The 10,482-nt window shown below is 44.6% G+C and overlaps 2 non-coding genes across 2 annotated transcripts; both read left to right on the top strand.

Annotated features, from left to right (window-relative positions):
* Positions 1-858: 858 nt before the first annotated feature.
* On the top strand, positions 859-940 carry TRNAS-GCU (transfer RNA serine (anticodon GCU)). Its single transcript has one exon. It is a non-coding gene; the product is annotated as a tRNA-Ser (tRNA).
* A 2,909-nt stretch (positions 941-3,849) lies between these two features.
* TRNAK-CUU (transfer RNA lysine (anticodon CUU)) lies at positions 3,850-3,922 on the top strand. The gene has a single exon. It is a non-coding gene; the product is annotated as a tRNA-Lys (tRNA).
* Positions 3,923-10,482: the final 6,560 nt, after the last annotated feature.

Genomic DNA, 10,482 nt, shown 5'->3' on the forward strand with positions numbered 1-10,482 from the left:
AGGTGGTTCCAAAGAGGATGGTTCTAGACTATTCTCAGTGGTAGAAGAGGACAGGAGAAGGAGTAATCGTCTCAAGTTGCAGTGGGGGGAGTTTAGGTTGGATATTAGGAAAACCTTTTTCACTAGGAGGGTGGTGAAACACTGGAATCCGCTAACTAGGGAGGTGGTGGAATCTCCTTCCTTAGAAGTTTTAAGGTCAGGCTTGACAAAGCTCTGGCTGGGATGATTTAATTGGGGATTGGTCCTGCTTTGAGCAGGGGGTTGGACTAGATGACCTCCTGAGGTCCCTTCCAACCCTGATATTCTATTCCCCAACCCCACCCTCAGCCTGGGCCCCTGGCTTCTGGCCCAGCCTCGTCGCCCTTACCCCCGTCCGCACCCCACTTCCCAGGAAACAAGAGCCCCACTCCCAGCCCTGGTTCTCGACTGCAGATTCCGAGGGGCCGCAGACACGGATAAGAGGGCACAAGTTTGGGGACAACTGGTTTAGGTGAAGTCCTCAATCACTTCTATGCAGTCCAATAAAAAGTATTCCTCACCCACCTAGCCCCTCCATCAGGATGGACTAGGTATGTTTTGCTGCCTTTCACTCATACAGGAAGGATAATAACATTTCATTTCACTGAATGCAGCCAAAACGGGTGATTCTGGCAAAGCAGCTCCATCAAGCTGTGTACCTAGGCAGAGTAGGCGTGTCTATGCAAACAGTCTGTTCCTGAAGTCTTTCCTCCCAGCTCCTCACTAGATGTGAGGGGGGAGCTCATTCAGACCCTGCTTACGCTTAGTATTTAAAAACTCCTTATTGGCCCTATCTCTGCTGGCCTTAGATTTCTCCTTGTGCCCTTTCCTGACAGCTCAGATGAGGTGGCCGAGTGGTTAAGGTGATGGACTGCTAATCCATTGTGCTCTGCACGCATGGGTTCAAATCCCATCCTCATCGAAGGCGTTTAGTCTTCTCTCTTCCTTTACAAACAACCATATCCCCCTTTGGTACAATGACAGACCAAACCATGGTGCTTCCTGCAAACAAAAACCTTCTCAGGAACTCAGATCCCCCGCTTTAAATGAAATGTGGTGCTGAAAGAATTGTCTAGCTCGCTATATCTTATCTCAAAAGGTAATATGCTCATAATCTCCCCCAAACACCCTGGGACCTCCCCAAATTATCAAAAATGCCCCCGTCCACAGCAAGACCACAACAGTGACCCACAGCTAGAGTGTCCAGGCCAAGCTGTTCTGAAGGAGGCAACTCAAACATTTTCTCTCTGCTTCCCTTGGCAAGGTCTGACTGGGAAAACAAAATCCCCCAAATTGAAAATTTTCTTCTGAAAAACCAATACTAGTCTTTTTGGGGATTTTGATTTGAATGAATTATTATTATTCTCTTCTGATCTCTGAATTATTTCAGTTCAGTCTTTGTCCTCCTGATGTGTTTCCAGGAGTTGAGTTGTGGGGGAGCAAGGCCAAGTCATGATGTCTCTTCCCCTCTTTCATAGTTTCTTCCAACTTTCTAGAAAGCTCTTTTGCTAGGATTTGAGTCAAGCAGTGTCCATTGTCTCTGTGCTATCTTGGAGAAGTCTGCATTATACACAGTTCCTGGGATAGACCTTGCGAGTGTGGATACCTTTAATGGGCCAGCAGCGAGCCTAGCTTTTCCATTGTCGCACCTGAAAGGCTGGTGGTGGGCACTTCCCAACCCCAGAACATATTTCAATAACGCACCCAGAGGAAAACTTCATCACTTCCCAGAAAAAAAGGATAGCACACACCATCCAACCAGGTATTAACATTCAACAGATCACAACTTTTACAATGAAACCTCACAAGACACATGTTGTACAAACCATATCATTATGTGACAGTGGTGACTATGGGGCTTCCTTCTGACACAATCGTTGTCTTCTACCTGAGAAATGGACTCATTTCTATCGTTTCTATGATTCTATGATTTCAACCTCTCCAGTAACATTACAAAACCAACTGCTTAGCATTTTATGGTAGAAGTTGGAGGGAATTCAAAGATCCTCCAAAGCTGTGCATTCAGGCCACCTAGTTGGGTAAATTCCATGCTCCTTATCCAGAAGAGACTTGACATGGCTTGAGGGGAGGCAGGCTTAGCTGTTCAATATACAGGTGGAGGGAGAAGGGCGCAGTACATTGACAATGTAGAACGTGAGACTCATAATCGGTGGGTTTGAGTCGTAAGTGGGTGCCCTACCTATTCTGGTTGTGTGCTCTGAGAGTCATCTCCTTGCTTTCCATTTAAGGTCAGGGTGGGATATTATAACCAAGTGTTCTGGCAAAACTTTTTCCCTGGCCTGCTCAGTGAACCCTTTGCTGAGAAACTTTCCATGTATTTGACTGCATGTCGGTTTCCTATATTGTTGGATGAGGCCCAAGGTGCTGGAAGGGAAATGTCCATGGAAAACTCAGATATTCCTGTTCTCCGAAAAAAAGGCAGGTATTAGTTAGACACCATTGCTTCTAGTATTCCTGTGGAATCCAAGGCTAGCTGAGGAATTTCTGTCTATACTAGAAAGAATCATTCCATTGTAAATACAAATGAAATGAGATCTGCAGCTCGAGTCAGTGCCCTTTAAAAATATTTGCTAAGAAAAAAGCCATTCTCTCCCTTGTTGATAAGGACAAGGAGCCCTCTTTTGCTCCCAATTTCAAACGTGGAATGAATGGAGATTTTTGTTTAAAAACTTTCATTGCCCTGTGGGAATCGAACCCACGACTCAGCTGTTAAAACCCCAGAGCCCACCACTTAAAGGACCAGGTAGGGCCATTTCTTTCTGACAACCAGCTTTGGCTTTCTCAGGCTCCTACTTCGCCAATCTCAGACGCTGCTCCAGTCTCCATTGCCCTGAAGGGACAAGAACAGAGAGTGAAGGATCCCCTGTGCTCAGTGTCACAAACCGAGCCCCAAAAATGGACGACATGGTCTCACAATCTCAAATTATACTTCCAGTTCCTCCATCAGCATCACAGGAGCAAAACAAAGAAATCACCAGAGGAGCAATTTTCCTCTGCTTTCATTTACTCCAGTGCACTCCTCTCTGCTTCTTCTTCTGCTTAAAATCTGAAGCCTCTGTCAGGGGAAAAAAATATTGAGCTGAAAGTATTTCTGGGATAGAAACCGAGAGAGGGGAGTTGATGCCACCTGATGGAAGGCTGATTCATTTTCACAGGTCTCATGGCTTTAGCTGCCCCTTAGTGTAGCTCTCATTTTGTCAGCGCTGCGCTCTCAGGAAGATCACAAAGTGCTGAACCCTGCTTCTTTTGGGCCACTGGGAGCATGGGGATTGCACACCAGTTGCAAGCCCTTCTGTCCTCTCCTTGTCCTGCTCAGCTACCCCAGACTCTTTCCCACAAATGGATTCATCAGATGCTGGAGGGGCCTAAGGACCTACAGGTTTCCCTCACCCACCTCGTAAGGCAAACTGTGATTCCCTTCTCCGACACTCCTGGGGCCACATATTCTTTGAGAAGCTTCTCCGCAGGAGGTCTGATGTCCTGCAAAAATGTGTGTGTGGCTTGGGGGGAACCTACTTGTCTACCCCCTCTCTGGGAGCTGAGTAAGCTTTTTCTGACTCTCCCCCACTATGTGAGTCAAAGAGCATCTCCCCATGGTGGGAGAACACTAAATTCCCCTCTCCCGTGCTTGTTTCTCTGACCAGCGGGTAAATCAACCCCAGCTCTTTGATGTAGACACCAGCATCTAACCAGCCTTGTAATAGCCCCTGCTTGCTAGCTGGAGAATGAAGGAATGAAGACAGAAGGCAAATGTCAGAAAAGGAATCTCAACTCACACTGTGACTGTGCCTTTGAAGAGTGCTACAGACAGCCTGGCTAGCTCAGCTGGTAGAACATGAGACTCTTAGTCTCAGGGTCATGGGTTTGAGCCCCATGTTGGGTACTTGATCTTACTACCTTAAGTGTACTTTTTTGTTTATATGGTGAGCCCAAAATGAAATGCACTTTCTTGCCTCTCAACAATCTTATGCAGGAAATGTCTCTTCCTCTTAGCTTAGATAGCACAGGAAGAGAGAACAAACTGACATTTCCACATATTCAAGGGACACCATCATAGGACCTAACCATATCAGCCACACCATCAGGGGCTTGTTCACTTGCACATCTACCAACATGATCATAGAATATCAGGGTTGGAAGGGACCTCAGGGAGGTCATCTAGCCCAACCCCCTGCTCAAAGCAGGACCAATCCCCAATTTTGGCCCCAGATCCCTAAATGGCCCCCTCAAGAAGTGAACTCACAACCCTGGGTTTAGCAGGCCAATGCTCAAACTCTGACTTAACCCTCCCCATGAGAGATACCATCATGTGCCAGCAATGCCCCTCTGCCATGTACATTGGACAAACCAGACAGTCTCGATGCAAAAGAGTAAATGAACACAAATCAGACATCAAAAATTGTAACATTAAAAAACCAGGAGGAGAGCACTTCAATCTCCCTGGACACTCAATAATAGACTTAAAAGTGGCCATTCTTTAACAAAACAACCCTTCAAAAACAGAGTTCAATGAGAAACTGCAGAACTGGAATTAATTTGCAAACTTTACACCATCAAGTTAGGCCTGAATAAAGACTGGGAGTGGCCAAGTCACTACAAAAAATAATTTTCCCTCTGTTGATACTCACACCTCCTTGTCAACCATTGGAAATGGGCCACATCCACCCTAATTGAATTGGACTCGTTAGCATTGACCCCCCCCCACACACACACTCTGAAAGATAACTCCCAACTTTTCATGTGTTGTGTATTTATACCTGCCTACTGTATTTTCCACTCCATGCATCTGATGAAGTGGGTTATAGCCCACAAAATTTTATGCCCAAATAAATTTGCTAGTCTTTAAGGTGCCACAAGGACTCCTTGTTGTTTTTAAAAATATTAAGGGCGCAGTAAGGAAATTAGTATCTCAGAGCTTGTGGTAACATCGTTTGAAGAAGAACAAGAGGTTGATGTGAAAAAGGGCTAAGGAAATAATGGTATTTCAAAAGGGAAAAGTGGTGTTGTGTGTGTTGAAAGGCTGGCTTAGAAATTTCCAATTGTTATTTTCTGATCCATCCCACCCTTCAGCAGCTAGACTTCAGGAATGGAAGAGGCTACTGATCCTTCTCTCCAGCTGCTTAATTCTGAAGACTAGTCTATGGAGCTGGGTGAATAGTTTTTGGATGAATATTTTATTTACTGAAATATTTTGGTGGACCAAAAATGACTTTTTTAAATTTTGTTTCAACAGGAAAACTGAAAAAAATTAATCTTGGCTCAACCTGGATGATTATTAATTAGTATTATTATTATATAGGTTAGGCTAGCTAGCAAGCAAGGAAATAAATGATTTGCACAGCTCTACTTGTATGAAAGGTCCACAATCAGAACATGCCTAGGCCCTGTTCTGAGGCCGTTTGAGTTTCACGTAGTATCCAAAACCCATCTGAGCATGATGAAGTACCAGTTGAGGGAACAACAAGTGACGTTATGTGTTGAAAAGCTTCATTTCCTGGCTGGAAATCAAACTCAGGTCTCGGTGGTGAAAGCACTGAAATTTAACCACTAGATTAGACCACCAGGGAGGGTGGTTTTTTATCACCTGTACTAGGCTTTCGCCGACTGCTCTGACTAATTTTGGAACCTGGTCCGTTCTCAATTTCCCTGAGGGGACAAGAACAGAGGGTGAAGGATCCACTGTGCTCAGGGTCACAAACTGAGCCTAACCAAAGGCATTGACACAAACTCAAATGATGCTTCAGCTTCCTCCACCAGGATCACAAGAGCAACACAAACAAACCCCAAGAAGTACACTCCTTGTCTGTTTCATTTAGGCCCATCGCAACCCTCTCTGCTTCTTCTTCCTCCTACCTAGAGGCTCTTCCAGGAAAACACATGGAGCCAATCCTAACTCTATCCTAGAAGGCCAGGGAGGGGTTTTGATAGCACCTCACACGAGCTGATAGGAGGTTCCGTGTAATGGGGCCCTTAGCTTTGCCTGCTTCCTAGCCTTGGTCTCTCAAGGCTCTGAGGCAGGAAATGTCTCCTCCTGTCTCTGAGCTTTAGTGGAACAGAAAGAGAGGACAAATTGACATTGCCATCATCCTCCGAGAGTGAGAGAGAATTTTCTCCTCTTCTATTCTAGCCTAGCTAAGAGAGGGAAACATAACCCTTCAGGGGCTCACTGTCCCCTTCAGCGATCTGTAGCTTTTCTACTTCTTCCTACATTGGTGCCAGCTCTGCATTGGGCATACAAGTACTTCCGTGTCAGATCCTTCCCAGCCCTCTTTATTGTCACAGAGATTGTTTCAGGCTGCGGATGGAGTCAGCTCTCTGTCTATCGACTGGGTCACACTGTATCCATTCCTCGTATATTTCTGTAACTCCTCATTACTGCATTTGTGATGATTTACAAAAACCGGCCAAGAGAGTAAAACGAGATGGCATTAAAACTTAAAAAAAAAAAAAAAAAAGACCTGTCGTCAATGTATAATATTGGAGATTGTTTTGTTTTCTGTTTCTTTTATATCAATTTACTGTACTAAAAATATCAAGGGAACAGGAAGGAAATTTGTAGCTCAGAGCTTGTGTTAACATGGTTTGAAGATGAGCAAGTTGTTGTGTGTTAAAAAATATTATGGGAAAAATGTTATTTAGAAAGGGAAAAGTGATGTTGTATAGCCAGCAGCTGTGAAGTTATCCTTATAGCAATCCATTTTAATGGCTTGGAGCCAATCCCCCATGTTAGGATATAGATATTCAGGCCTGTCTGCAAAGGTCTGTACTTTAAGAATTTAGGTGTATTCTTATCACTTGGCTAGTTCCAGAGGTATAATAGAAAGAATCAAAATCACTGTCTGCTGGTGTAAGGGCCTTCTCTTACTGTGACAGTCTGAGGCCCTGTTCTTAGGCTAAGGCCTTTGGCTAAGCAGCAGAGGCAGCCATAAGCTGGGAAGCGACCAGTCACATCCTCACATTCCAAACTAGTCACACTAAAATAAGGTGCCATTCGGCTGTTAGGAATACAATCCTGTCCTGATAGTTCCTATCACCTCCAGAGAAAGGGAAGTGCCTAGAAAATGTAAAAGGAAACTTAGTTTGATAGCATCCTGTCTGGCAAGAACTCACTTATCAATAGCTGGGATGTGAAATCCTCACTTCTGTATTGTCTTGTCATTATAGTTCCCACTTCGCTGTTGTTTGTCTGTATAATCTCTGTCTGGTTCTGTGATTGTTCCTGTCTGCTGTATAATTAATTTTGCTGGGTGTAAACTAATTAAGGTGGTAGGATATAATTGGTTACATAATCATGTTACAATATGTTAGGATTGGTTAGTTAAATTTCAGGAAAATGATTGGTTAAGGTATAGCTAAGCAGAACTCAAGTTTTACTATATAATCTGTAGTCAATGAGGAAGTGAGGGGGCGTGGGTGGGGGTGAGCATGGGCATGTGGGTAAGGGAGATGGGAACAGGGAATGGGGGTAAGGAAATTGGAATCATGTTTTGCTAAAGGGGGAAATGGGAACAGGGAATGGGAGAAAGGAAGTTGGAATCATGTTTGGCTAAGGGTAGGAATGGGAACAGGGACACAAGTGTAAGGCTCTGTGGTGTCAGAGCTGGGAAGGAGGATACTAAGGAAGGAAACTGGAATCATGCTTGCTGGAAGTTCACCCCAATAAACATCGAATTGTTTGCACCTTTGGACTTCGGGTATTGTTGCTCTCTGTTCATGTGAGAAGTACCAGGGAAGTAAGTGGGTGAAGGAATAAGCCCTCTAACACCCCACAGAAACAACGGCTGAGAATTCTGGAGAACTCGGATCCAACAGGGCAGTGTTTGGACTAGGAACAGAAAATACATGGGCAGATAACAGATATTAGCTGGATTACAGAACAAAGTTTAAGCTCCACAATGATTACGCTGTGACTACGCTAGCAATTTCCAAGTATTATGTTCTGAGTCCTCACACCACAACCCTGCCTAGCCAGGAAAGGAGGGGAAATGTGATTATCAGGAAATAGATTTTTCTGACATGGAAAGGGTACACGAGGCTGTTTGTGGCTAGCTCAAAATAAACAAAAGCGAGGGGGAACACTGCTGGCTGGGAGGTAACTAGGCAGGACAAAGGGTTGGGATTCTTCTATGCTCAGACTTGATATGTAGCTGGCAATCTCCCAAATGATGGTCTATTCCGCCCCTCAACATGCAGGCTAACGTTCTCCTTTGGAACTTCAAGTTTCATGAAAGAAAAAAAACAATGAGGAAGAAAGCATAGAAGCTATGGATGTATTTGAGAAAGGAGTTGGATGGAAAGAAGACAACAGGAGCCACAAGAGAGAAAGCAGCACTGTTTCTGCCTGGTTTTCAACCAGGGACCTTTTGTGCGTTAGGCAAATGTTATAACCACTACACTACAGAAACCGGTTACTGTCACTTTTGGGGCCCTTTTTGAAGGCTCTCTCAGTAGCCACTACATCAGCTGGTGTCACTTTGAAGAACAGGGAAGCAAACGGCACCAAGAACTTCTGTTTTAACTCAAACAATCCTCACAAATGCTGCAAGGGCACCTCCAATTTCCGCATCTCACAATGACACAAAACACAGACAAATCTCACAACCAACAAAGCTCACATCCACTCTACTTTTTCATGGACGTTTCCCTGACAGCTTCCAGTGACAACCATACAAAACACTGAAATGCAGTATAATAAAGATGAGTGAGGGAAACCTGCAGGTCCTTGGGTCACTACAGTTTCTGATCGAAGTATCTGTGGGAAAGGGCTCACCTTACTGAGGAGGACAAGGAGGTGGAAGATGGACATGAAGATGCTGTACAAACACCATGATCCCGTAACCAATGCGCCGGGAAATCAGCACTTTGGCTGCTTCCTGCTTCAACAGAGTTGACAAACGGGGCAGCCAAAGCTGAGAAACCTGTTACAATGAATTGGGGGGGGGAAAGCAGATCTAGTTCTATAAAAGGGCATAGAGCCTGGGCTTTAAGGTACAGAGTTTTCCAGCAGCATGAAGAAGGATGGGGAGTTGGAGTGGGGGGAAGGGCCAGTTTTCCCATCACTTCACACCTTTTACATCCAAACATCATGAGTTTCTGAATGAACAGAATGGGGTGGCGGGAGGTATTTTTTCATGCTTTGTGTGCATAAAAAGATCTTCTACACTTTCCACAGTATGCATCCGATGAAGTCAGCTGTAGCTCATGAAAGCTTATGCTCAAATAAATTGGTTAGTCTCTAAGGTGCCACAAGTCCTCCTTCTCTTTTTGCAAATACAGACTAACACGGCTGTTACTCTGAAACCTTTCCCTCCTTTCTGTGCAAAGCGCTGGTATTTTGCACAGTAAAGGTACTTCCTGAGGAGGGAAAGGGAGCTGCATTCACTTAATGAGGAATAACTAGAAAATGAACATAATAACAGCCACGCTATATCAGATCAATGGTCCAGCGAACCAGTATCCTGTCTTCTGACAGTGGCCAATGCTAGGTACTTCTGAGGGAATGAACAGAACAGGGACTCATCAAGTGATCCATCCCCTGTTGCCCATTCCCAGCTTCTGGTGACAGATTAAACCCATTAGATGAGGCCTCCATCCCTCACAGAAATCATCTCCCTTCTTCAGGTAAAGGACATCCTGGATCTTTCCTTATCCTTGAAGAGACCAAGGGTTGGAATCTGCTGTATCCAGCCACTTCTGTACAAAGCAGGAATGAACACAAAGAGTTCCTTTAGAAGGAGCTGTCTCCTTCCTTCGCAGGTTAGATTTTTCTATGATTTTTCTTCCTCCCACACTTTTCATCACGCTTGGAGCCTGACTCAGTTCAGAGCTGAAATGCTGCCTCCTTGAACACATTCAAGAAAATGTCTGTGCTATGGACAGAAATGGGATTCAGACCCCCTTCTCTACAGGAAGCTATAGCTTGAATACATTGAAATACATTGTGCGACCCTCTGGGTAGGTGGGAAAAGAGAAGCCAGCTCAGCACGTGATGAAACTGGAGCCTAATTCCTCCGGGGAGAGGAAGACCTCTTTCTTCTCTTTGTCCTAAACAGCCCCCTTCCTTGGATAACCCTTTGCCGGGATCAGAATGGATGGGGAATAGCCGTTTCTGAGGATTAATTTCACATCATATTTGGTGTTGATTCATAGATTTTACTGCCAGACTAGATCACTATGTACATCCGGTCTGACCTCATTCATAACAGAGTCCAGAGAATTTTCCCCAGTGACTCCTACATCCACCCCAACATCTTCTTTTTGAATGAGCACTGTTCTTTTGCAAATTGTATACAATTAACTTAGGCTTGAATAGAGACTGGGAGTGGCTAAGTCATTATAGAAGGTTACCTATTTCCCCTTGTTTTTTCCTACCCCTGCCTCCCCACCCCTGAAGTTCTTGTTAAACCCTGGATTTGTGCTGGAAATTGCCAAACTTGATTATCA

Source organism: Eretmochelys imbricata, chromosome 28 (assembly GCF_965152235.1).
Source record: "Eretmochelys imbricata isolate rEreImb1 chromosome 28, rEreImb1.hap1, whole genome shotgun sequence".
Lineage (NCBI taxonomy): Eukaryota > Metazoa > Chordata > Testudines > Cheloniidae > Eretmochelys > Eretmochelys imbricata.